This window comes from Dendrobates tinctorius, unplaced genomic scaffold, assembly GCF_039654945.1.
Source record: "Dendrobates tinctorius isolate UK_male_01 unplaced genomic scaffold, ASM3965494v1 ptg000231l, whole genome shotgun sequence".
In the NCBI taxonomy this organism is placed as follows: Eukaryota; Metazoa; Chordata; class Amphibia; order Anura; family Dendrobatidae; genus Dendrobates; species Dendrobates tinctorius.
Window position 1 is genome coordinate 27,152,490 of NW_027361898.1, and position 26,618 is coordinate 27,179,107.

Here is a 26,618-nt window from a genome sequence, read left to right on the forward strand (position 1 = left end):
GGAGATTCCTGATAGAATGAAAATTCAAATAACAGCTACAGCAAGTGTAAAGCACATTTCTGTTGCCAGATAATTTAAAGGGTAATTTGTTTATTTGGCCCTAAGTTGTAGTAAATCTTTGACTATCATAGTAGTAAGAAATTTAGCATATGTGTAGTTGGGTATAAAGTATAAGTTGTTTTTTTTTCATGATCTTAGATTGTTGATGATTTTCTGGTTTCCTGCAACATTTATTATGTGAATGTTTTGGAACAACACTGCAGCAAAATTAGCTTAGTTTCCTGTTGTATAAATTGGATGATAAATCAATACTGTATGTACTTAGAAATATGCAAGGTCAAGTATATCATGTTCTGTATTAAAAAATTAAAGCTTTGATCCATTCTCAACCTTCTTAGGAATTGGACGTGAGGGTGTAAATTCAGGCTTCAAATCTAGAATTAAAAAGGAGTGCTTTGTTATTTGCCAGCTTCATTCACTTGCAGGCTATATTCTCCATTCATTTCAATATAGGACAGAGGAGGAGGTTTGATATTACTTCAGTCCTTAGCGTTTTCCCTGACTATGAAAGTTGCAGCAGCATATAGATAACAAGAGTGAAATAGATGTAATGAGTTGAAAATCTTAGATACTGTAGACCTTGATAGATTGTAGAGTCCTGTGATTACAGCAGCCTCAACAATGATGTGGCTTGTGTAGGAGCGTACTAACAAGGAATAGGTAGATTTGGATTTGGTTTTGTGCTGTTCTCTGTCATGCTATTCCATTCTACAGTATGTAAAGATAGCCGTAAGACCAGTGTTTCTACATTTTTGTATGCCGGATTCATAGGTTGCTTTCCTATGTAGTGGCTAAAATTTAGTTTCCAGATTCAGTAAATAAAGCATCCTCATTGTGTAATAAAAAGGTATGATATTTGCTCTTCATTGTTTGCTAGCTCAGTCTTGTAAAAAGTCATTTGACAATCACATGACCACGGCTCAATTTTATCCTCTGAAAATAAACTATTGATTTCCATTCAGTGCCCTACAAGCAGAGATTTTAAACACTGTGACGAATTTTCTTTACAAAAAATATATTAGAAAATCATATTTTTTTCATGTGTTGTTTATTTAGGCTGTGTACACACCTTCATTTGGGAATTCGTGTAAGGCTGGAGTCACACTAACCTGCGCAAAATACGGTCAGTATTTTACATGCGTAATACGGATGAATGACCACTAAACAGTGCTCCGTATGTCATCCGTAATCAAGGTGTGGTCGCGTATTTTGTGCATGTAAGCATCCGTATGTAATCCGTATGGCATCCGTATGGTGAGATTTTCTCGCAGGCTTACAAAATGAACATATAATGGAGACCTATGACAGTTTTAATAAAGAAATGAAAGAATAGATATAGACACATAGAATGCATATATATATATATATATATATGTGTATTCTATGTGTCTATATCTATTCATTCTTTCTTTATTAAACCTGTCAGTGTGAGTTTCCTGTATAGCGCACTGAATTGCCGGCTTTGTTAAAAGACACCTGGTGCGTATTTCTCGCAAGTCACATGTGTGGTCCGTGTGTAATCCGTATTTTTTGCGCACCCATAGACTTGCATTGGCGTACTACGGCCGCAGTACGCTGACAATCGCAGCATGCTGCGATTGGCACGGAGCGTAGAATACGGATGAGAAATATACGGCTGGTGCGAGGGACCCCATAGAGAATCATTTGTCCGTGTGTAACGCGTGCTTTTAGCGCCTCTCACTCGGCCGTATTCCTCGCCAGTGTGACCCCGGCCTTAGGGACAAACTAACGGAACTCTATTCCAAAATCTATCTGTTGCATAAGTGATACAATCAGGAGCAGAAGAACCCCATTGATTATCTTGGGATCCATCTGGGTTCTGTTGTGTGTCAAATAACCGTATCATGAATACCTTTTCTGTTCTAAAAACTGACACATAACGGAACTCATATACAGTAGATCCCATCTGATTTTCACTCAAGTCCTAAAAGTAGATAAAGAGAAAAAAAATAAAAAATCTTAGATTTTATCATTTTTTTATTGAGGAAAATGATTCAATATCACATGTCTGAGTGGCAAAAGTATGTGAGCCTGTAAGATAAACAGACAGTGAAATTAGCGTCTGGTGTTTTTTCAATCAACTGACAATAAAGTGTGAGTAGGCGTGAGTTCTCCCTATCCTGGGCCAGTCCTTGTATAAAGATCCCCATCTTCGGACAATCCTTGTATAATGCTCCCCATCCTGGCCACCTTTCTTGTATAATATTCTCCATCCTAAGCCCCTTTCTTTTATAATGCTCATGCTGGTATAATGCTCTGTCGCTCTTTTTCAACACATTAAATAAAAAAAGCAAGCAAAAAAATAAGATTGTTTTTACCTTCCTCTGATCACAAGACGTGTGGCGTCCTCTTCTGTGACTGGCTTTACTCTGCTGGCATGGGCAGCGCATGATGTCACTGCCATATGTTGCTGGTGTCTTGCACACCAACATTAGCTGCCAGTCTCTGATTGGCCGGCGGCGTGTATTGAAGTGCAGGGAAATGACGGGTCTCTGCGCAGCAGTAAACTTCATTTGAATGAAGTTGACTTCTCCCGCGTTGCTGCAATGCTCTGGAATGCTCTACGCCAAGAAATTAGGACCAGCCACAACTTGCACAGTTTTAGGCGCTCCCTCAAAACACATTTGTTCAGAGCAGCCTATCACGTTCCCTAATCAGTCATTTTATGTGTAAGTGTGTGTGTGTAGCCCATTCACTATCTCCATCCATCCCCTACCCCCTGAAGATGGCTGGACCATCACTGTAAATACATCATTATAAATACACACCTGCACTTTGTATCTCCCCCACCTCTTTGTAGATTGTAAGCTCTCACGATCATGGTCGTCTTATTTTGCTTTAATCATTGTATTATTGTTAAAGTTGTTACTTTTGACTGTTGTGTTTGGAACTGTTAAACTGTAAAGCGCCGTGGAATATGTTGGCGCTATAAAAAATAAAGATTATTATTGAATATTTGTTCTCGGATACACATTCAGCTGAAGTAGGCACTGGTTTCAGAGGGCCCTCCTCCCGCAGGGGCCCATTTGGGGTCGCGGTCTCAATCTGCGTTTGTTACGCCCCGTGCATATGTTTATTCTGAAACAGAATAATTTCTTGTGCTGTCTTCCCAAGTCCTCCGTTGCTGGGCAGAAAGCAGTGTTATTCTTCTAGTTACTATTTAATGTGGCTATGATTTAATTAAATGCAAGTGTCATAATCCTCAAACGACAATAACGAGAAACTACAAGCAGAAAATAATAGATTACTAGACTGTGGCATTGTAAGTTACAACTCATTAGAGGCTAACAAAGTGTTTGTGTTACCATTCCAGTTGTCAAAAGGGTGTGTGTTTACAAAGCCTAGTACTGGCAGCACTGATGGGGAACTCCCAGTTGTCAGTTTAACAGATGACTATCAGAAAATAAAGTTTTAAGAAAAGATGCTCCAAAATTCATGTCTCACTAAGAAATACAGTTATTTCCTAAGACAGGTTCTCTTTGAATGTAGATGTGTTGCCTGAGAGTAAAAAGCCACACATTAGAACAGATTTACCTTTCAATATACAACAAAAACCTGACTCCATCTCAGCCTGAATTTTAGCACATATGTTGCATACCTCATTTTTTAAAGGAAGTCCCATAATGACTCTTCATACTAAGCACAGGTGCTCAGTGCACCCTTGGCGTATTCAAACAGTTCAGTGCACTTACCCAATTACTTGTTTTCTATCTGTCTCCGCCTCCCTCTTCCTTAATTGACAGTTCTCACTTTGCAGGACCCAGAGGAGAATGGAGATAGATGGCAAATAAGTAAGTGGGAAAGTGCACTGAGAAGTATGGCCGCTCCAAAGGTGCACCAAATGCCTTTTTGCGGTTTGAGCATCATTTTGCACTGACACACTTCCTTTAAGTGTTTTAGACACATTTTCCATTGTGTTAGCCAAAGGGCTTGGCTTAGTGGAAGGGGTGTGGCTTAAATGGAATTGAGTGTGGCTCGATATGTGCTGTGTGAGCTAATAGGAATATCAACTAAGAGGTAAAGCAAAGCCAAGCGATGCGGATAATTTATCATTTGGCACTTGCTGACTACTGTTATATGTTTTACTGCAGGGTATTTCTGCACAATTGTCATTCTGTGCTCTCTGTTTGTGTTTGAGTCAGTGGGTGGTATGAACAGTGTCCTACCGACTTGTTCATATGTGTGCATGTCACATGTGTTTTTAATCCAATTGTAGTAAATAAGTTGGCCCTAAAAAGTGTGAAAATGTACTGTGCACAAACAACTGAAAAAAAGTGACATGACGAAAATGTAATGTTTTAGTTCTCTAGTCACCAGTAGGAAATGTGGCGTTCTCCAAGGGTTTGCTAATAATATGACCAGGCATTTGTTTGTGTTTTATTAATTAAACTTCCGAACTAGAAACCTTTTTGCACCCAGCTGGAAATGGCCAATGATATGGTTCAAAATATTACTAATGTCTATGATTAAATAGTAAAAAACAAATCTGATGCGATGCCAGTGGGATTATTTACAGAAATAGAGAGATCGTAAAACGCCTGATTCTGCTGGGCAATTATCTCTCCTTTTGAGTCAGTCTCCGTGGGTTTGAGATACAAAGCTTTTTTGGCAGGATTTGGCTTTTAACAACAGGCATGAATGCAAAAAGACTGGTAAATAGGATGCACAATAAACACACAAATATCATTTCTCTGTCGTTGGGTGAAAGGAAAAATACACGCTGCTTCACATACCGTACTCATCCCTGCACAGAACGGGCTCACGGGGATACACTGTCCCTTGTCACTCATGTCAGCTACTGTGATCTTCAACCTTTTGCCCATTTTCTCTTTTTGTCCTAAATCAGGCCTGTATGGCACGACCAGGCAGTATGATGCATAGCAGATGACAGCATGTCAGTGTGGGGCAGAAGGCGACTGATATTTTGTAATTCAAAAAAAAAAAAAAAGAAGAGATATTCTTGGGCCACAATCTGTTCCCATGTTTTTGCTACCCTATCTGAAAGCAGCATGATATAGGGGCAAAAAAACCTGATTCCAGTGATGTGACACTTACTGGGCTCCCTGCTGCAGTTTTGATACAATGACTGCTTTATCTGCTGCAGATCTAGCAGTTCTCTGAATGCTGAGCTCTGTATCACCCCACTCACATCACCGATTGGTAGCTTTTTGTGTACACTGTGCATAGGCAGAAAGCTGCCAATACGTGGCGAGGAGGGGAGTTATACGGAAATCATGCATATGGAGGACTACATGGCAGCAGGTTTACTAGTCCTCTAGTGATAGTTTCCTGCTGATCTCTGTAATCAGGGTCTCTGCCCCGACATCATGCTGCTCTCAGAATAGGTGGCAAAAACCAGGCGACAGATTATTTAAGACAGTATGGCTTCCTAGTATATGTGAGTGTGTGGTGTATCTAAGCTGTGACGCCTACTAGTGCCAGGAGCCGCTGTACAATATAACGTTTCTCAGTGCTGTGTATGGAGTAAGGAGTGAATAGGACCCGTGCGGTCAGGACAATCACTAGGCTGAACCCTGCCGCTAATTCATAGCAACACAACACTCCGATCTCTCTGGTTTCACTGTATGCAGCATATCCCTCATGTTGCTTTTCTTTAAAAAAAAAAAAGAGCAAGAAATAATTATATATGGATATAAATGTCTGTTTACTGATGGTGGAATGAAAATGCGCTACCTTATTAATACCACATGACAGCAACATTAACCTGGCACCTCATTATCACTGCCGCTGCTTGACTGCAAACTCATACCATTAGAACAGTGAATTATGTATTGATGCCATATGCCACCTGGGCACATTTTATCTCTCCCTGCCGTCATCCGCTGACATACACCTTTACGTACATTGGATCCTTCCCCTCCGCTTCTGCCCCTGGAGACGATCCGTTATCCGCCCTTGACCTGTCAGCCGCTGCACCTAATGCTGTCTCTGCCTCTGATTCTTTCGCACTTGTCTACTTTAATATTGCACCACAAGACAAGTGAAAAATAGAAGGGGAAAGGACGTGAGGAAACAGCCGCAAATCTCAGAAAACAAGCTGCGGCAGGTACACCGCCATGCTGAGCAGACACAATCATGGCTGTTCAGCTATTAACCCCTGCACTGCCCACATGACCCTGCCATCGCCTTTCTGATGCGTAAGTGAACTAGAAAGGGTCCAATGCTATTGTCAGGCAGAGACCATGATTTTCTGACTGTGCCGCACTGTTTTTGCCATGACTGTCCAAAATCTCAGCAAAGACATGGCACAGTAGACAGCTAAACAGATGTGTTCTGTTTACAAGCATTTACAGTGACTTGAAAAAGTATTCACACCCCGTGAACTTTTCCATACATGTTTTTTTTCCCATTACACCCACAAACGTAAATGTTTTTTATTGGGATTTTATGTGCTATACAAGTATATGTGAAGTGTAAAAGGAAATGATACATGGTTTTCTAAATATTCTAAAAATATAAATCTGAAAATTGTAACATGTATTTGTATTCAGTTCCTCTGAGTCATTACTTTGTAGGACCACCTTTAGGGCAGAGACACACTAGTGATTAAAAATCAGTCTGGTACGAGGTACGAGTGTAATGCAATTGTCATGCGAGTGTCATGTGTTTTTTATGCGAGTACAATCTGATTTTTCACACTGAGCATCCGATTTACATCCGACTACAATGCGATTGCTATCCGACTACAATGCGATTTCAACATGAGATTTTACATAGAGAAATGTTCATTTACACATCGTTTTAAAACAAAATATTCATCAAAACATATATAATAGATAGAGTAAAAGCCGGCAAATGTTCTCCCGGGTACAGTATGGAATAAAATAGGTTATAATAGAATAGATAGAATACACCTACTTACTGCTGCAAGTCTTTTGGGGTCTGTCTCTACCATGTTTGCACATCTAGGCTGTGAAATGTTTGCCCATTTTTCTTTGCAAACTAGCTCCAGCTCAGTGAGATTGGATGGAAAGCGTCTGTGAACAGCAGTTTTCAGGTCTTGCCACAGATTCTCAATGGGGTTTCGGTCTGGACTGTGACTGGACAATTCACATACATGAATATGCTTTGCTCAAAAGCATTCTACTGTAGCTCTGGCAGTATGTTTGGGGTTCTCATCCTACTGGAAGGTGAATCTATTCCCCAGTGTCACGCTGCTGCTATGCAGGTAGATGCAAGCTCCACTAGATGGGAATAGAGTGGAGGGAGGACTGCACACAGCAAGAGGAGACCTGCAGCGCAGCTGCGAGCCTACCAGCAGGTGGCAGCAGAATAGTCAAACAAGCCGGGTCGATATTAGTCTGTAGCGCAGTACCAAAGGAATAAACAAACACAGAGTCAGAACCAAGCCAAATGGGTCAGTACCAGTCAGGAGCAGATGTGCCAAAGACAAGAGACGAACAGCAGGTCAGGGACCAATCCTGGTCAAATACCAGAGAGTCCAAAACATGAAAGGGGGAACACAGAGTCATAACGGGAAGAGGGGAACAAAACAGACAAGGGCAAAGTCAGCAACAGCAAAAGGACAAACCGGTATACACGGAGTCAGCTACTCATGGTGTAAACAGAAACTATAACTGACACTGCCTGCAGGATGCAGTGAAGAGAAATTGCCAGCCTGGCACCAGAACGAGGCAGGGAAACATTAACCCTTAACATGATCAGACCGGGAAAGGGAGACAGGATACAAAACTCGGTCTGGATCATAGTCTTTTGCAGCCTCTAACAGGTTTTCCTCCAGGATTGCCCTGTATTTAGCTCCATCCATGTTTCCATCAATTCTAACCAGCTTACCTGTCCCTGTTGAAGAAAAGCCTCCTCACATCATGAAGCGGTCACCACCATGTTTGACAGTGGGATGGTGTATTCAGGGTGACGTGCAGTGGTAATATTCCCCCCACACATAGTGTTTTGCATCTAGCCCAAACACTAGATGCAAAACACATGTGTCCCCTGCATGACTTTTTCCAGACTGGAAACAGGACTTCTTATGGCTTACTTTAAAAGAAAGGCTTTCTTTTTGCTACTCTTCCACAGTTGTAGTATACAGCTAGTAGTTTTGTGGACAGATTTTCCCACCTGAGCTGTGGATCTTTGCAGCTCCTCCAGAGTGACCATGGATCTCTTGACTGCTTGCTTGAGATGTCAGTTTAGATGGACTGCCATGTCTTGGTAGGTTTGCAGCTATGCCATACACCTTCCATTTTTGGATGATGGATTGGATAGTGCTCCGTGCGACGTTCAGAGCTTGGTGTTTTTGTTTTATAACCTAACCCTGCTTTAGGCTGTGTTCACACACAGCGTTTTTTTTTCGCGTTTTTTTTTTCACGGATTTACCAAAACATCAGCTTAAAAAACGGTTAAAAGAAGCTTCCCATTCATTTTAATGCATTTTGCACTTCGCGGTAAAAAACGCAGCATGCTCTTTAATTTCGCGGAAAATTCGGCATTTCTGGCTTTTTGCTATGTGTCTGTGGACGCGCGGAAAAAAAACGCGGCAAAAACGCGTAAAAATCGTGTTTTCTGGGAAGGAGTCCTGTTTTTATGCCGAAATTTTCTGCATACGTGTGCACATAGCCTAACTCTTCTCCACAACTTTATCCTTGACCTGTTTGGTGTGTTCTTTGGTTTTCATGATGCTGTTTGATCCCTAATATTCTCAAACATCTGAGGCCTTCACTGAGCAGATTTAGTTATACTGATAATAATTTATCCACATGTGGACTCAATTTACTACTTATGTAACTTCTGGAAGTAATTCGCCACTCTTGATTTTATGTAGGGGTATCAGACTACAGGGGGGCTAAATATAAATGCATGTCACAATTTTCAGATCTATATTTTTTAAATAATTAGAAAAACATATATAATTTCCATTACACTTCACGAATATTTCATTCTTTGTGTCGGTATATCACAGGAAATCCCAAAGAAAATACATTTAATTTTGTGGGTGTAACATGAACATTTTTTTGAAAAGCTCATGGGCTGGCTGTGAATACTTTTTCAAGGCACTGTAAGTAAATTCTACCAACTAAAAGCAGACATTCTATTTTTCTAGACCTTTACTTGTTTCTTGAAATAAGATTGCTCTTCGCATTCATGGCAGGCATATCACTTACTTGGAACTCAGAAACACAAAGAAAAACTATTTGCGAATGTTCAAATCTTAGAGAACCTGTGACAAGTGGGTTTTTGCTGTAAAAAAATGCATCTAGATGTTTGCTGTAAATCAAGAAATATATGTAAGGTATGAAGTATTACAGAATACACTTTTCTGTTACTTTTTTCTAAGCTTGTGGAGTCTTAACCTAAAAAGTTTAGCTTAATGTTCACACTGAGTCTTTTTCCAGAGGTCTAAAATGTTCATTTTTCAAACAGAAGACGCTCCAGGAATCGCTGATTTTCTCGAGTTTTATCAACCTGGTGCATCTTTTGTAGGACTTTTTCATCCTTTTTTGAGCCTTTCTTTCAGCATACTTTTACTGACTATTTCTACTTTTTTTTACATTTTTAAAAGAATGAAAAAATGATAAATTTTTAAAGCAAAAACACTGACAAAACCCTCAAAAAGATGTCCTGGCAAGTGCAATATAAAACCCACTACTTATAGTATGTTTTATTTTCTTGCAGATAGATGGCTTTTTTAGGGTCAGTAGCATTTCTCACAACACAGCATGCAAGGAGTGTGTTTTGGAACTTTTTTCGAAGACTTTTCTATAGGAAAAAATGCAAAGCAATAAAAATACTTTAAAAAAGTCATGCAATTACTTGTGTAATTGATAGCTATGTGCACACGTTGCGGATTGTAAGCGTTTTTGCCGCATTTTTTCGCCGCGAAAACGCTTACACAACACAACCCATTGAATTCAATTGCATTCCGCAATGCTGTGCTAATGCGTATTTTTTCACGGTGTTATCGCATCACGGAAAAATATGCAGCATGCTCATTCTCTGTGCGGAATCGCGGCGATTCTAAACCCATAGGAATGCATTGCTCCACTTACTTTCCGCATGTAGCTATGCCCACCATTTGCAAAGTAAGCGGATCATGTGCGGATGGTACCCAGGGTCTGGAGGAGAGGAGAGTCTCCTCCAGGCCCTGGGTACCATATCCCTGTTAAAAATAAAAGAATTAAAATAAAAAATCGTGATATTCTCACCTTCCGGCGGCTCCCGTTCCCAGTGATGCCTTGCAACAATGACCTGTGATGACGTAGCGGTCTTGAGTGATGCTACGTCATCTGGGGTCATTGTCGCAAGGCATCGCTGGGAATGGGATTTGCCAGGAGCATTGCGAGGATCGGGAAGGCTGCGGGGGCCGCCGAAAGGTGAGAATATCACGATTTTTTATTTTTTTTTTAATTTTTAACATTATATCTTTTTACTATGCAGCATCAAAAGTAAAAAGTTGGTCACACTTGTCAAACACTATGTTTGACAAGTGTGACCAACCTGTCAGTCAGTTTTCCAAGCGATGCTACAGATCGCTTGGAAAACGCTAGCATTCTGCAAGCTGATTATGCTTGCAAAACGCTAGTTTTTATCGGGAATACACATGCCAATTCCGCATGCGTATTTCCTGCGGCAGGGAGTTTCGGAATTGCCGCGGCAATTCCGAACGTGTGCACATAGCCTAAGTGAAAAATAATGCTGATAAAAAATTGTGCATGGTCAGGATCCCTGATGCATCACACGGAGCAACTCAGTTTCTGAAACTTAGAAGTGCGCACTTTCCTACTCTGTTTCTGTAATTTGGAAGTGTGTTGTTTCCTACTCTGTTTCTGTAAATGGAAGTGCATAGTTTCCTACTCTGTTTCTGTAACTTGGAAGTGCGTACTTTCCTACTCTGTTTCTGTAACTTGGAAGTGCGTACTTTCCTACTGTGTTTCTGTAAATGGAAGTGTGTACTTTCCTACTTTCTTTCTGTAACTTGGAAGTGCGTAATTTCCTACTCTGTTTCTGTAATTTGGAAGTGCACACTGTCCTACTCTGTTTCTGTAACTTAGAAGTGTGCACTGCCCTACCTACTCTGTTTCTGTAACTTGGAAGTGCGTACTTTCCTACTCTGTTTCTGTAAATGGAAGTGTGTACTTTCCTACTTTCTTTCTGTAACTTGGATGTGCGCAATTTCCTACTCTGTTTCTGTAAATGGAAGTGAGTAGTTTCCTACTCTGTTTCTGTAACTTGGAAGTGCGTAGGGTTCTGCTCTGTTTATGTAACTTGGAAGTGCACACTCTCGTACTATGTTTCTGTTAATCGAAGTGCGTAGTTTTCTACTCTAAAAGTAAACACCGGCGCTCCACCTAATGCAAACTAGAGCTGCAGGCGCTGGGACAGCCTCTGCGCTGGTGCAAGAAAATATTCTAAAAAAAATTTTTTTAGAATATTTTCTTGCACCTTATTAAATAATTTCAGATTAAGTTTAACAGAAATATTATTCTGTTTTGCCAAGGAGCTTTTAGGGAGGTGGGTGTAGTACAACAAAAGAGGCAGGGACCTTGTCTCCACATTTAAGGGTTAGGACGGTGGCCAGACCAACAGCCCTGATGAAGAAGGTCCGTGCACCTTCGAAACGCGTAGGCAATTGGTCTCTCCCAGCCTCCGTTCCCCCTGTGTTCAGTTCCCTGCTCTAGGTGACGTCACCCAGACCACGCCCCCCGACACTTCGGCACTGTCAGCGGCGTCTCTCAGCCGATGCACGCCGCGCGCCTCCACTCTTGGTGAGGTTCAGGTGGGACCCACTATCCAGGGGGGGATGCTCCCCTGTCCCCACTTGTCCTCTGCCTGGAGTGTACAGCACTCTCTTTGTGCCGTTGGTGTCTATTGCCAGTATCTACATATTCACTGGCTCCCACCCCCCTGCTCCAGTGCACAGAATCCTCTGCTGCAGCCGCTTCTGTGGATCTTTTGGTGGATCAGGAATCTCCTTCATAGGATCACCCTACTTACACTGGACCATTCAATCCTTGCAAGGTAGGCAGACTATTCTTTCATCTACTTTTGAGATTTTTACAACTCCAGCGCGGTGCTCTTTTGTCCTCCTCCTGTAGTTTCCTACTCTGTTTCTGTAACTTGGAAGTGCACACTGTCCTACTCTGTTTCTGTAACTTGGAAGTGCACACTGTCCTACTCTGTTTCTGTAACTTGGAAGTGCGCAATTTGCTACTCTGTTTCTGTAGCTTGGAAGTGCGCACTGTCCAACTTTGTTTCTGTATCTTGAAAGTGCGAATTTTGCTATTTTTTTTGTAAGTTGGAAGTGCTTAGTTTCCTACTCTGTTTCTGTAGCTTGGAGGTGTGCACTTCCCTACTCTGTTTGTGTAACTTGGAAGTGCCGTAGTTCCTACCCTGTTTCTGTAACTTGTAAATGCGCACTGTCCTACTCTGTTTCTGTAGCTTGGAAGTGCACACTTTCCTACTGTTTCTGTAACTTGGAAGTGCGCACTGTCCTCCTTTGTTTCTGTAACTTCTATTTACATCTAACAGCATAGTGCATAAGTAAGAGTACCTGGAAATATGAGTCCATGATTTCTCCTTTGTGAAGGTGTTGTGTTATAAACCTGTGTTGTATTTTCATAGAGTAAATTATGATTGTACTATTTACACATTTAGATGTACCTATTTTGAAGATCTGTGGATACAAAGCATTTTAGGTAATCAGTGGGTTGTAATGTATAAAGAAGTCACTTGGACTTTAGCATCATTATGTTGAGATCGTCATGCACATTAAAGTTAGCCAAGTCTGCTGATCTTCTGACTTGTATGTGGAAGTTCTGATTGTCTTCCAACACCAGATGTTGGTAGAAAGATGTAGCAGTAGTATTTCAAGAAACTCAATCTTTTTGTTCCTACCAATATGTCTGGTAGTAGCTTATTTCACTCCAATATTTAGAATAGATGTTCGCTTGGCCGACCCAAACTTATGTACAGGAGAGACTAGTATTCAATTAAAGAGAATCTGTCAGGTTTTTGTTATGTAATATGAGAACAGCAGGATGTAGGAGCAAAGACACTGATTCTGGCAATGTATAACTTACTGGACTGCTTGGTGCAGTTTTACTAGAATCCTGTTTTTCTCTCTGGTAGATGTACCAGTTCTCTGAATGCTGAGCCCTGTATTACCCCGCCCACAACACTGATTAGCAGCTTCCTGTGTACACTGTACATTGTCAGCTAACTGTCTATCTCCGTTGGGGGTGGGGTTGCCCTGAATAGCTGGACTGGCCTGACATGAGACCTAGGCCAGCAGTGATAGTCTCCTGATGATAAAACACTGATTGTACTGAACCCACAGCACACAGCGTAATAAGTGATACATCCTTCGAATCAGAAGGACAGTCCTCTCCCTCTCTCCCACACACTCTCTGCCAACCGCTTAGTCTGTACATGTTCTATGGAGTAAGGAATAAAGGACTTTTAATTGCATATCTGGAGAGTGCCACTTTTCATATTTTCTCGGATGCAAACAGTAGCATAAATTAGTGTTTCGTTTCTGTCTTTAATTTGTATGGGATAGTTCAGCAGGTGTGGTATTTGTTCTTTTACAATGAAATCCTATGGGTGTAGTATGCCAGTAACCATGTACAGTATGTTGTAAGTTTTCCCAGCTTTTAAGAGAAGCTAAAAACAAATGTGAAAAAAGTCTAATATGTATAAATACAGAGATATTTGTGTACTGTGGGCTTTTCTGAAAAAGGTGTTGTTGAGTTCCTATTAAAATTGTGAAGCAATCATGTTTCTAGTCTCATTCCACTCTTCTGCCATGTGTAGGAAAAGCTAAATAGGGATGGAAGACTAGAATTATAGCAGAGAATTTCAGTTTCACCTCCCCACATTCACACATTCCAAACAGCAGAGTGCCAAATCAATATGAGAAAGCTAGAAAAAAAGAAAAAAGGAAAACATAACTCATATTGCAATAACGCTTTTTAGATTTTTACCTCCCCGCCGAGCACAGACGGGACCAGAGTTTTGCAAAGGCAGATGGAGTTGTTGCGCAAGTGTATAAGCTCTCAGCTGCAGTCTGAGCCAAGAAAAGTACTGATGTAAAACTGAAAATGAATGACTACATCTTAGCAGACCAGCAGAAGAATACTTAAACTACCGTACTTTGTCTTACCTCCTGTACCTGCTAAGGCTAGTTTCACATTAGCGTTTTTTTGCGCAGCGCATCGGGCGCATAAAAAACGCAAAGAAAAACGCAAAACAAACGCGCGTTTTTTTAACGTCATGCGCATGCTGATGTGTAAAAAAAACGCAGCGTTGTTTGCGTTTTACATGCGTTTTTTGCATGCGTTGGCGTTTTTTATGCTCATGCGTTTTTAAGTGTGACGTTTTTTCCATTGTCTAGAGAACATTCTAGACTTGTTTAACTCAAAAACGCATGCGCAAAAAAACGCAAGCGTGCGCAAGACCATGCGCACGCATGCGTTCCCATAGGCTCCAATGTGGTGTTTTTGCGCATTCCGTGCGCAAGCGTGCGCATGCGTTTTTTTGACGAGACAGGGCGGAACCAAAAATGCAACATGTTGCGTCTGGCGCAAAAGACAAAAAAACGCATGCGCACGAAAACGCAAGTATGCGCAAGACCATGCGCACGTCATGTTAAGTATAGGTGCGCAGTGCGCATGCGCACGGGTGCGCACGATGCGCTGCGCACAAAAGCGCTAATGTGAAACCAGCCTAAGACACCACAGTCCTTGATCTGCTACCTGTGCACCATTCATGCTCTACGTCATATGTATAGTCTACCCCAAATATAAACTTGATACTATAACCTGCAGTGACATGTTTTTATGTTCTATAGCAGGGGTGCGCAATTAGTTTTCCCAAGGGGCCACATGAGAGACTGTATCATGAGGATGTCATGTCCCCCTTGAAGACCAGGAGTTGGACGATCACGTTGGGTAATGAATCACAGGTCTTCTTTAGAGATGGTGTGATTTGTGTCTCATATTAAATGGTGCTGAAGAGGTTAATGACCCATTCTATGCTGGTCAGAAACATGCAGCTCCATTTCAGCTGCTTCTTATCTGGTCATTACCGCTTCCTATAAAAACTGGTCAGACATTCTTGTCCCTGCCGGTGAAAGATTTGTCTTCCTGTTCTGTGTGCTAAAGCTAAGTGGAGTAGAGTTGTTTAGAAGTGTTCTTTCGTTTGCTCTAGTACATGTGTGTTTATCTCCTGGTCTCTGTTCTCATTTAGTTTATTCCTCCCTGTCCCTATCCTCCTCCTATTGTTGGTTAGTGCTTTTGCATGATTGAGGGTTTCTGTTTTTTCAGTTTTTTTGTTTATATCTTGTTTACCCTACATTTCTGTCCCATGCCTCATGGGGTGGGGGAGTGGACAGATCAGGGTTTAACTGGAGCATAGTAAGGTCGAAGACTCCGCCCTCTCTACCTTCAAGAGTACACCTGGGACATGGATAGTTAGGGTTCCAGGGACAGTACGATGCCCCCCCTTCCTTACTGAAGACTGTCACAGTGTGTGACTGTTGTAGAGAACCACATGAGAGACTGTAACTGTTGTGGAGGGCAACAATATCTAGCTTCATCTAGCCAGTTCCAGACAGCAAAGGTAGTTGATTTTGAGTTAATTGATGATTTTCCTTTTACATCTAAAGCAATTGTTACCACGCATTTCTGGAGCTGAGAGTACAGTAACAGAACTGTTAGATGAAACGTCTATGTGTGGTAGTGATATTTCAGACAAATTTGAAATAGCGAGCACCAAGAAGAATTTTCCTTAAATTGCATATGTGAATGGAGAAAAAAACCTTGTGTAATCTATGGATAAGTGGATGACTACAAGTAGATAAGTAGAAGAGATTCGCAGCATTAGAAAACCTTTCTGTATATTTGATTTTTGAAATATTGAAAAAATGCTTTGAGAGACAAGCAATTCTATAAATTCATTGGGGATAAGCTATGTGTGTGGCCTAATTAATGGCAAAAAAGGTCTTCCATGTTATTTTGCCACATTTATTATGTTTTAGACACATTGTAGACACATTTTGGACTTGCTCATCAAGGGTACATGGCTTATCAAAAAGTGAACATTTGTTTAAAGTTTGTGGAACAAAACAAGCCTGCTACCAAATGGTGTAAGCTAGAGCAGAGTCTCAAGATTCACCAGATTTATCAACCAGCATAAGCCACTGTGACAAATTTGGCACATTTTAAGACTGTCTATGTTGTCTGTCTCTAACAGACATCTTTAGTAAATCATGTCTACTGTTCTTTAGGTATGAGGGATAGAGTCAGTCTGTGTTTGCAGAATTATATGGTCATACTCATTTCCTCTATACTTGTTTAGGCTGGAAATGGATAGTCATGCGAATAATACAAGTACGGTAATCTGGCAAAGAGAAGGGAGCCAGTGACCTTTTGATCAGGTTCTTGCCTTTTAATGCTCATCTTCAGACCGCCTGGTGCTGAACAAAATACAAAATCTGCATTTCCAACACATTGACAGATGTAATATGGGAGGCCGTTGCTCACAGAGAGAGGGCTAGTGTTAGAATGCTTAGGGGGAGGTCAAGAGAGGAATGCGCATTTGGTTGTACACTTTGTATCTTCATAGAATTAACCCTTGCTGATTTATTTTATAAGAAAATCATGCAAAATCGAATTGATATTTATGATGCAAGTTCTGTTCGTATAAAACTACATGACAGGCATTTGCCTAGTCAATAGCTTAACTCCCATAGTCCTCCATATAGAATAATACACAGCCCATAGTCCCCCTACAGTATAATGCACCCCCATAGTCCTCCATATAGTATAAAGCACTATGCATACTCCTCCATACAGTATAATAAATTCCATAATGCTCCATACAGTATAATGCACAGCCCATAGTGCGCCCTATATTATAGTGTACCTCAATAGTCCTCCATATAGTATAATGCACTCACCACACTACTCCATACAGTATAATGAACCCCATAGTCCTCCATACAGTATAATGCACATTCCATAGTCCTCCTTATAGTATAATGCACCCCCTTACTCCTCCATATAGTATAATGCACCCTATAGTTCAACATACAGTGTAATGCACAGCCCATAGTCCGCCCTATAGTATAATGTACCCCCATAGTCCTTCATATACTATAATGCTCTCCCCATACTCCTCCATAGAGTATAATGCACCCCATAGTCCTCCAAATAATATAATGCACCCTCCATAAAATATGACACACCCCCATAGTCCTCTATGTAGTATGCATAGCCCATAGTCCTCCATACAGTATAATGCTCTCCACATAGTCATCCATGTAGTATAATGCACTGCCTATAGTCATCCATGTAATATAATGCACAACCCATAGGCCTCCATATAGTATAATGCAAAGCCATCCTGGTATATGTCCCCCATCCTGGCATCTGGCCCTCATCCTGATATATGGCCCTCATCTTGGTATATGGACCCTCATCCTGGTATATGGGCCCATCCTGGTATGTGGCCCCCATCCTGGTATATTGACCCCATCCTGGTATATGGCCCCCGCCCTGGTATATGGCCCTCATGTTGAGCCCCCATACTGGTATATGAACTTATCCTTGCATATGGCCACATCCTAGTATATGGCTCCCCTCCTGGTATATTGTCCTCATCCTGGTATATGTTACCCCATCCTGGTATATGTTACCCCATCCTGGTATAATGCCCCCCCCATCCTGGTATATCGCCCCCATCGTGATATATCGCCCCCATCGTGGTATATGGCCCTCATCCTTGTATATGGCCCTCAACCTGGTATAAATATGGCCCTCATCCTGGTATATGGCCCTGCTGTTGTTCAACACGCAGAAAAAAAGCAACAAATGCTCCTACCCACCTTTGCAGCGCTCTGACGCTCCGCAGCGTCCACTTCTGAAATTAGCAGCTTATTTCGGTGTGTGATGGGAGTCGGCAGTGTGTATTGCAGCGCATGGAGCTAATGGGTCTGTGTTATGATTGGGTCACCGAGGAGGAGAGCAAGCCCAAGCTAAGCCACAGAAAACCAGAGAGGTTGGTAACTAAGCGGATTGCAGACCCCTGATCCTATCCACACAACTAGCAGTAGCCGTGGAGCATGCCTACGATGATCCTAGACGCCTCGGCACAGCCGGAGAGCTAACTAAGCCTAAAGCAAGAAAGGGGAAATCTAAACTGCCCCAGAGCAGACCTCAAAGGAATAGAAAGCCCCCAAACATATATGGTCGGTGAGACAAGATGAAAACACAAACGCAGGTAGGAAAATAGATTGAGCAAACGATGGGGCCCACACTGACTAGACAGGACAAGAAAGGAAAGACACTCTGCAATCACGCAAAAACCCTGCAAAAAGGTCCAACACGTCTGATGCAAAAATACTGAAGTCGCATGACTTCGCCCACTATATCAGCACTCTGGTATATTCTGAAAGCAGAGCAAAAAGAGGCCAATCTAATAAGGGACATAAACAAACTGGCACAAGCAGTAACATATGGATGGTGATTCAGCACAGTCCCAGCCGGAGCTGGCTGACCCACACAAAACTGAAATAGACAAAACCAGATCAAATGTGAACAGAATAGCAAAAGAACACTTAGCTGAGCATGCAGGGACTGAGCTGGAAACTAAGACCTCAGGAGGCAGGAAAAAATCAGCAGGGATAGAGGGAGTCTGCTGTCTTAAATCCAGTCTGAAACCCCAGATCTCCAATCGTCGTCCTCATTATCAGGTGGCAAGCCTCTGTTAATCAAATCAGCTCCATTGCTTTCAGTAACCACCAGAGGGAGCCCAGAAAGAGAACTTGCAACCCCTCCGTCAACCTGACCAGCTCCACCATCAGTAACCAGAGGTAGACCAGAAAGCGAATTCACAACAGGTCTGTATGCTACAAAACATTTCAGCTCAATGTGCGTTCAAGGACTCGCATCAAGCTGAAGTAGGGGTCCTTCACATACCAGGCATGGTCGACCATTGTGACCATGGAAGTTACGCCCTTGTGCCTAGGGCGTCCTCATTAGGCATAATCTTACTGAAATTGTGCTGTGTTTACCCACCAGACATTATATTTTTTTAATTTAATATGTAAAGACATGAACATATAGGTGTTATGAATGACTCACCGTAGGAGGAAAAAACAGAAATACTAGCTAAGTCCAGAAAACCAGAGAAGTTGGCAGCTATCGGATTGCAGACCCCTGAACCTATCAACAACAACTAGCAGTAGCCGTGGGGGGTTCCTACGGTGCCCTAGACCCCTCGATCACAGCCGGAGAACTAAATAGCCTAAAGACAGAAAGGGAAATCTAAACTGCCCCAGAGCAGTCCCCAAAGCAATAGGCAGCCCCCAACATATAATGACTGTGAAGCAAGATGAAAAAACACTCACACAGATAGAAAGATAGGCTGAGCAAATGATGGGGCCCAAGCTAACTAAATAGGACAGGATAGAAAAGCTGCTGTCTGCAATCCGCCAAAAACCCTATCAAAACAAGAGCCAACAGACTGATAGGGAAAAAAGCCCTGAAGACGCTAGGCTTCAAAAAGACTATATCAGTACTCAGGTATTTTCTGAAGACAGAGCAAAAAGGAATTCAGCTCACCCCAGCAGGGAATGGCAGAAATCCAGAAAAACAAGGCAAAACAAAACCAAAACACAAATGCAAAAAGCAGAGAAGAAAACTTAGCTTTTGAGGAGCAGGAATCAGACTGGTCTCCTAGAATCCCTCAGAGAAATCACCCGCAAGGCAGAAGGTCGTCGGCTGCCTTATATCCAGTCAGCAATTCCAGTCACCCAGTCATCATCATTCTGCTCAGGTGCTTGGTAATCAGCCTCACTACCTTCCTTCATCAGAAGAGGGAGTTCATCAGACCTCAATGGTGAAGGGGAAAATGAACTCACAACATATAGGTAATACAACGGGGGTAACATCACTACTTTTCAGCCAGTGTCATACATAATATGATAAAAATGGCATTTAAGGAAATACTCAGCTTAATGGGTTCACTGGTGACAGTATTTCTTTAGTGTACTTGTATGTCTGAATGCATTAAAGGGATTTTCGGGAACTTAAATATTGATGGGATATCCATAAGACCTAAAGTAGCTGATTGATAGGGGGTGCCGAGTGATGGCCCCAAGCCAATGTGTTATAGATGACTTCTCCTCAGAGGGACTCTCCCTAGACCAATATCATTAGGTATAGGAGCTGTCAATGTAGTTGGTCACACTACACCCTGACCTGATCCAGTTGTGCAATCAGTAGGCCCCACGTTCCTTTACACTAGCTCCTATCCAGAGAATCTGGATGTGGCTGACTTTCCCCTGTATACTCCATCCAATAGAATCAATGCTGAATCGTATTGGTGGAATAAAGATGTTCTGTTTATTTTTTTTGTTATATAAAAAAGCAACACGTTCCAATCCCAAACTAGGATCTTCATCAGGCATAAAAAACATACCTTCATTACAAATATTTATGCAAAAAATGCAGGTGACAAAGAGATAAATGTTAAACTTACTTGTAAAATACATAAATTATTATTTACATAATTACATAACAGTCTTGTGGACCTTTTTTTTTCTGTCATCACGGATGAAAAGTACCAATACAAATCCATGTGTGGGTCCATGAAAATCTTGGCAAGCACAAAGTTGGCGTCAGTGTGCAGTCCAAGTGCTGTCCATGACTAATATTGTAATGTATGGGAGAAGTTTTGTAATGTAGTCATTTATCCATTTGTGAAAAACATTCATGAAACACTGATGGTAAAAACCTGACCCTGCCCAAGCACTGATGAAGCTCAGATGAAAATCTCTGACTCTCGGTTTTTTTATACATTAAAAACATAGATGTCAGAATGAGACCCAATGAATTGGCATGCAAATGAAAAGAACAATATTAGAATGATGGGAATATCACCATAGGACATCGGAATGTCATCTATCTTTGTTGCACTCTCATGGGATGAATTAAAAAGTAAGAAGTAATTTTAATACATATTATAAAATAAAGGAAAAAAAATAGCACCACGTAGTGTAATAACATAGAACCTCGGTACAAATCTTTAGTACAAGATGCACTTACTAAATTAAGTTAATAAGGCGTGTATCACACTCAATAATTGTTTATTAGCTAGGGCAAAGACTAGTCTAAATAATTACTGAAAGTCCGTTCACGTCCTGTATTATATAAGTACTAAACTCAACATATAACCACGTTGTTCTTCGTGGTCTGTATTTAGACCATCTCTTTTCATATTAACCCCATGGGATGAGCTTTTTTTTTTAGATCACCTCCTATTGTTTTCTTTAAAGGACTGAATATTGTAACCTCCATAACTCTTAAAGGAACTGTAAACATTTGCTGTCTTCGCATCAGGCGAAACACATTGTGAATATAGGGTCAAAATACTGCTTGTGTATAAAAAAATAAATCATGTTTATACTTATATTTTTATGTGAAAGTTAAATTCAGAATATCAAATAGGAATACATCAAAGTATGTTTAAAGAGTGTTCCCACCCTTTATTTTTATTTAACATATGGCCTTAGTGTACTATCCAATAATAACCAGCACATGCTCACCTATCATTGCACTGCCGCTCCTCCTTACTGCTGGTCAGCTGCCTCCTGACCTTGATGTTAAAGGGATGGTCCAAAACTAATAATGATTGTCATCATAAATGTCTCTATGTATTTTATTAATATAATAGTTTTTCTTATATGGTTTCATTAAAAAGTCAGTACCCTTCTGTGTCTAGTATAACTGCTTTATTTTTTTATTCTTCTCAGTGCACAGTGACAGTGCGCTCCCTCGCTGGCTGTTTCGGGGATGGAGCTGGTCTCTGCAACCCAGGTTATCACCTTACAATATGTACTGACAGTGCACTATGTTGCCGCTCGTCACTTCTACTTTGAGGTGGTGAGGGAGCGCATTGTCACTGTGCACTGAGAAATATATTGCACAGTAAGAAGGGTGCTCATACTGAGTATATGTTGGAATTGACAACTGATGCATGCTCAGTAGAGCTGGGACTAGCCAAGCCCCTGAAACAGACATCACTGATGGTTCATTTGAAGGTGGGAACAAAGGCTGTGGTGGTAACCGCAGCCTCTGCCCCCTGACGATGTCCCATTTGAATATTCCAGCATGCATTGGGGATTCTCAAACAAAGCATCATCAAAATGGAAATACTTAAAAAAAATAAGACAGATTAGAGAGTGAAGAGCAGGAAATTTTTAATTTTATCATATTATAAAAACTATTATTTTATTAAAATAAATAGACATTCTGGATGAAAATATTACTTTCGGACCACACCTTTAACTATTTCAGTAGCACATTTGGGCTATGTATTAAGTAAAGAAAAGGATGGAACATCCATTTTAACTGAATAATTAGGTAAAATTGTCATTTACAAGTCTGAGCAAGCTATGTGATAACCCAAGTTGTAGCTGTCGCGATGACTATTGATTTCCAGCCAACTTCAGAAGATGCTGAAATAACTACGAAACCACTGCGCAGAATACTAGAACTTGAGTTTTTGATGGGAAAATGCTCTTTAAAAGAAGGAGAACAGATGCCGATAGGAGGCATACACGGCTACATCTCGTTTATCAGTACTCCTACGTCCTTCCTATTGACTTGCTTTTAGACAGCTGGATGGGGATGCCTATACACAAAACACTCCTAAAAAAGTCGGATCACCATAAATACAAGGCAATTTCCATTTTCACACAATAGACACAATAGGTCAAAATATTTCCATCAGCAGGAACCATACATCACAATGGCTTGCAATAAAAAATAATTTGTAGCTGATATAACGACATTGTTTCAGCCCAAGATAGGAATGGGAAGATAAAAGATAAATACAGTGCAACTGATGCTTCTGATCTGCAATTACCATGTCAGCTTTCCCAGCGGTGATTAGAACGTGTGAGCGCAGCCTTGAATTCTGTCCCCACCTGTGTATTTTTTTTGGCTTCTGAGTAGAAAGCAGGTGCACTCGAATTGAATCTCACTCAACCATCACTTTTTTCTCATTTTTGTGTAGGCTCCACAGTCCACATTGAGGCGGAAGAGAAGCGTTATCGAATGGGTCCTCTTAGCAACCGGTAAGTAGAAAAATAACTTCTTATTTAATAGCACACTTGATATTTTCCAATGAAATCCATAATCCCATTAGCATTTTCCATTGTACAGAACTGTTATCATGTTTTTATGGTATAACGCACAGCGACTGCAATAAATAATGGGCTTAGTGGCAGCAGAAACATGTCAAAGATAAGTGGCCTTTGTTTTAAAACTAAATGGGAAAAAAAACATTCCGGTTGATTAGAAGACGATTTTTCCAATTGAATTTGTCTTTTTGTTAAAATAAGCCACAATAAAGTGGTAGTTGCTTAAATAGTATTATTCCTAATAATACAAGAATAGCAGTAATAGGAACAAATTCTTCTTTTTGACAGCAATTTCTTGATGATTAATTTTTTAGTTTTAAGTTTTCATAATGTATTGTTAAAAATCTGTTTAGAAATATTTTGCTCCAATACATTTTATAAATTATGCAAACATAAAAAGGAATGTCTCAAGTATTGAATTTTAGGGACTTTTCACATTTTGGGCCTTTCCGTTAGGTGTTTTGTCTTGATTCCCCAAAAATGTTCAGACAGTGTTCAGCTTGTAGCTTATCCAGAGCCATAGAGCACGAGACAAAAGTGGTTTCAATACGTTCCGTTTGGGCTGTTTTTCCAGCGTTCTTGTCCTTGTTTGAAAATACAAGGTTTATTATATGTAGGAGTAACTTTTTTATGGCCTAGAATATTTCAAGGTTTTTTTTATATGGAGATAAAAATAATCTTTTAAAAAAAATGTTTATTATAAAATACCTTAATATGTAATTTTATGATGTACTGTAATCTTATACATCTTACACATTTATTGCATATCTGTTTGCAGCCAGTTTCCCAATCAAAATCTATAAAAATGAGGATAATTTAACAGGAGCATATAAAAAAAAGTCGTCTGATTTTCATCCAGACAAAAAAAACAAACGGATGATATTGTTCTTGGTTTTCATTGGTAAAAAAATGGTCATGTTTGCAGCCCCATTGAATAACATGACCCTAAAGCTACTGTATCAGTTTTCCCCATTAATGGCACGCAGACCGAAAATACAGTTGTGAGAATGTAGCCTCAAAGAAAGTGCTGTCTGCCCCTTGATGGTTTTCAGTAACTTACTTGGATGTAATTGGAAAGCATAAGTATGGTTTCCTCTCCATTATATTCAATGGGGCAGTGATCGAAGACAGAATATTAGGATTAATTATTCATTTATATCTAGAGTTTTATTCTGTTATGTTAAATATTTTCTTGGAAAATATTCAAAGAATTTGAAAAAGTTGAGATTTAGTTTTTAACTTTTTTTTCTAAAGAGCAACCCAAGAATGACTGAATTTATAGTTGGTTCATACCAGACATTAAGAGAGTCTGCTAGCAAAACATGACTGTTTGAACTTTAAACCAATCACAAGCCAAACAGTTTATGATGCTCACTCGCGGCTGTTAACATATTAAATTCCGCTGTGAAACTCTGACAGCGGCATGTAACTCGCATAATCGGAAGTTTGTCATAAGACACGCCCTTCGACACCCCTGTCACATGTTCATGGGGCGCCGATGGGTTGTCATGACAGCCGGGAGTCTACAGATGACCTCTGTGCCTGTATTCTTAGATCTTCCATGAACCCTGGCCCGAGGCCGATGTTCATAGATTGTGATTTTTGGTTCACATAGCCCTTCTATGCTATGCTAGTCTCCAATGGAGACTATTGAAGCAAATAAAAAGTGCAAAAACTGTTTTAAAAAATATTAAAAGAATTAAACAAACATAAAAGTTCAAATCACCACCCTTTTGCCCCATTCAAAAAAACTCACAAAACACATATTTAGCATTGCTTCTTTCAGAAATGTCGGATCTGTCAAAACATAAAGTAATTTATCTGATCGGTGAACGGCGTAACAATAAAAAAATCGAAATACCAGAATGACATTTTTTTGAGGTTGACTCAACATTGCAATAAAATGCAACAACAGGTGATCAAAATATCGTATCTACACCAAAATGGTATCAATAAAATACCAGCTCGGTCCCCAAAAGAAAAGGCCTGTTTCACACTGCCGTTTTTGACCATCAGTCAAAATCCGCCGTTTTTGCAAAAAAACGGATCCGCCATTTTTTTTGGCGGATCAGTTTTTTCCCCATTGACTTGCATTACCGGCGGATCTTTACGGATGGCCATCCGTTGGATCCGTTTCTTGGCGGATCCGTCAATTTTTTTGCGTCCGCCCAGATGCCTGGACGGACCATGTAACGTTTTTTGTAGTGCAGGATCCGCATTTTAATACAGCGCATGCCCGGAGGAATGAAGTCAGGAGGAAATTTAACCCTGAACTCATTTCTGGCGGACAGATAAAAAATTATCTCTCTCTCCTCTCTTCTCTCTCTCTCTCTCTCCTTCCCAGGCAGCGGTTCCTTTAAAATTCTTCATTCCGCCTTTTTGGCGGATTTCAACTGACGCAAAAAACTGAAGTGTGAAACAGGCCTAAGATCTCACCCAGCCCCAGATCACGAAAAATGGAGAACCTACAAGTCTCGGAAAATAGCGCCTTTTTTTTTTTCCACCACTTACATAAAAAAGTACCTATACTTGTTTAGTATCTACATACTTGTAATTACCTGGAGAATCATATTGGCAGGTCAGTTTTTATAGAACATGGTAAATAAAAAACCCAATAAACCATTGTGGAATTTCACTTTTTTTGCAATTTCACCGCACTTGGAATTTATTTCCTGTTTTCCGGTACACTGTATGGTAAAACCTGTGATGTCATTCAAAAGTACAACTCGTCTCGCTACAAAAAAAAAAAAAAAAAGAAGATCTCATTATGCAGTATTGACGGAAAAATAAAAAAGTTATGGCTCTGGGAAGAAGGGGCGCAAAAAACAAAAATGGGAAATCACAAGGTGGTGAAGGGGTTAATAATATCTCTACTTTTATTAATAAGTTACCACACTACTTATGGACATTTGAGAACAAAATGGACTGAAGGATCAATGCTCTGTGACAGTTTGTGCCTGACTTAGCACTGCGTATGCACATAAATGCCTTGCAGTGTGTGAAATGAATATACAAGACACAGGTTTCTTTTTGGAGGGTCCTGCTCCAGGGGCCATCAATTTGGGTGTTGTAATAATACCTGCAATGGGATTACGGTAAGTATTTTATATAATTTATAAAACATCTGAATGTACTAAATAGCCACTTATTACTAAGAACACTACTCGGTCAACCAGATTTTTCATATTGTATTGTGGTTCCATAAATATTCCTGTGCTCCACACAAACCTATTACTTATTTCATTAATTCAGATTAATATGGCATGCTCCCTTTTTTTTTATAGAAATGCCATAATAAAAGTAATGCGGTTTGTAGACAAGAGATCGGGACCATTTGTACTCAATTATGTTA

General features: G+C 40.5%; 1 protein-coding gene across 2 annotated transcripts in view; it reads left to right on the forward strand.

Annotated features, from left to right (window-relative positions):
* The window catches only part of NEXMIF (neurite extension and migration factor), a 492,764-nt gene that overhangs the window by 222,179 nt on the left and 243,967 nt on the right, over positions 1-26,618 (forward strand). For both annotated transcript variants that reach the window (XM_073556210.1, XM_073556209.1), the window contains one exon: positions 23,140-23,200. The gene's annotated coding sequence lies outside the window, so the exon portion shown is untranslated. The remainder of the gene's footprint in view (positions 1-23,139; positions 23,201-26,618) is intronic.